This window comes from Fukomys damarensis, unplaced genomic scaffold (genome assembly GCF_012274545.1).
Source record: "Fukomys damarensis isolate Sample0158 unplaced genomic scaffold, DMR_v1.0_HiC HiC_scaffold_4, whole genome shotgun sequence".
Classification (NCBI taxonomy): domain Eukaryota; kingdom Metazoa; phylum Chordata; class Mammalia; order Rodentia; family Bathyergidae; genus Fukomys; species Fukomys damarensis.
The window spans coordinates 37,884,675-37,887,195 of NW_022900916.1; positions in this window are offsets into that span (position 1 = coordinate 37,884,675).

Genomic DNA, 2,521 nt, shown 5'->3' on the forward strand with positions numbered 1-2,521 from the left:
GCCCGGCCCCTGTCCCCCCCAGCCCCGCCCAACCCCGGTCCCGCCCGCACGAGGCGCCACGGAACTTGTAGTGAGCTTGCTCTAGGCGGCAAGGAGCGCGAAGCCCGTGGGACCTCAGGCCCCGACTTGCACTGCGCGCGGGGGCGGACCGCAAGGGGCTTCTGGGAACTGTAGTCCCTTGGCCTTCCTCCGGAAAGTGGAGTTCTGTCGCGGAGAGGGAATTCTAGGGTCCGAAACTAACAGAAAGGAATGAGGGTGGGTGATGGGCGGAGAGGATGAGAAAGACAATTCCCAAAGGAGTTGCGGCTTCTGGGTAGGAAACACCAGAAACCTCAGAGAAAGTGGAGAAATGACTCTCTCGACAGCGTGCATTTCCTCTGTGAGCACTTCTGGGATCACGTGGGCGGGCAGCCTTTAAAGGAACAGCGGTGCGTCACGTGAGGAGAGTGCTGCACTAGGTTGGAAGGCTTGGGCTTTTCTCCCTGAACTGCAACCTTAACTCGCTTTCGAACTTCAGTGGCTTGGTTTTTAAAAGGGATAAAGTAGGACCTTGCTTGCTATGGCGATTTCTCGTACCTTCTGAATTTAGAAGCTAAAAATCCCTAAAGAAGGGTGCACTAGGTCAAAATTTCACTGCAGAGAAGTTAATACACTGCCTGAAAGGAGGCAAAACCTTTTAGTAATTCTCTTAGGGAAATAATCAGAAATTCAGATTTGTATGTAACAGAGGAATGTGAACCAAAATCCAAATAGTGATTTCCCTAAACGCTATGTTTTAAGTGATTTTACTTTCTTTGTACCTAATACTTATTTTAGAAGGTGCAAAGCTCAAATATATGTGTAGTGTGTGTGGTAGCTTTATTTTATTTTATTTTTGGTACCGAAGATCGAACTCGGGTCCTTGCGCTTTTGTGAGGCAGGTGGCCGAACCACTGAGCTAAATCCCCGGCCCAGTAGCTTTATTTTAAATAACAAAATGTTATCTGAAATACGTCAAACAATAGAGCAATGGTTAACAACCTTTAAAAATTGTTTTCCAGTCAGGAGTGCTGTCATGTGCCTATAGTAGTCTCAACACTTGGGAAACTGAGGCGGTTAGATCACTTGAGTGAAGGAGTTGGAGGCCAGCCCGGGGAACAAAACAAGACCCACTTCCCAAAACAAAATTGTTTTCTGACAACGTTTTTTAATGATACGGGAGAATAAATACATAGTTTTTTAAAATGCACATGATTTTTTAAATGGAGCTAAAAGGCAAGAGGACTGGGGATGTAGCTCATTGGCATTGTACCTGCCTGTCAAGTGCAAGGCTCTTAGCTCCATTCCCAGTATTGAAAGAAAATAAATAAATAATAAAAGGCGAAATTTCATTTTCTTAAGGGTTTTGTATTATTATTATTATTATTATTATTATTATTATTATCATTATTTTACTAGGGTCAGAACTCAAGAGTTGTGAGCTACATCCCTAGCCCTTTTTATTTTGAGACAGGAGCTAACTAAATTGCCCAAGTTGGCCTCGAACTTATCCTCCTGCCTCAGTTTCCCAACTAGTTAGAATTACAGACATATGCCACCATACCCACCCCTAAGAGTTTATGTAAATAATTAAGGAAAAAAACGAATACATTAAAATGCAGGTGGCTTTTGACAGATTTTAACATAGGTTTTTTTTCTCTTTATTCTTAGAAGTGAGGCAAAGGGACCTTATACTTTATAGCTCTTCAAAGTGACAGCTCTGACAACTCAAATAGGCTGTTGAACAGCCAGTTATTGGAGTATTTTTTCCCCCACTAGCAAGAGGAGAAAGGGAGGAATCACCTGCCTTTATTTCCTTTCCTGTGCTACTATAATCGTGGAAATCTGTTTATGAGGTGGAATTGTCCTACCTTGAATGGAAGCTTTCATTTCCTGTCTGCACATCTGCCTTACTATGTGTTGGGAGGCATCTGATCATTTTCACAAAGCCAACAAGTCCACCAGACATGTCAGCTTCTTATGCTTTCTCTTCACATTTCTGGCTTTCAGAATTTCCTTCCTGTTATAAAGAAACAGCCTAATGCTTCATCTTCCAGCTGTTGGGGCAGAGATTAACAGCTCTGTAACTGATTTCATTCTTCCCCTTAATTCACAAGGGAGCTGCAGTACAGCCACCTGGCATGGGTAGGACCTCATGGGTAGCAGCTGCCTACCTTCACTGCCTCTAGAATTGATTACTGAAGGTGAATGAATTCTCAAGTGGGAACATTATAAAATATCAGGAACATTGGAAAGAGATGGATATTCATCCCAGGTACCAGGACTGCCTGGGTCCAACAGTCAGGTCATACACTTCCCCCGTTTTTAGCTCCATCCTATTCTGCTTTGTTGTCGAGGGATGCAGGTATAGTTGTACTGGAAACATGATCAAATACAAGTATATTGACTTTTGCTAAAATTTAGACTATATGTCTTTTCCCTTTATCTGGTTCATTCAGCTTCCAGAACTGTGGCAGATAAGAGTACATTTTCCATGCAGGAT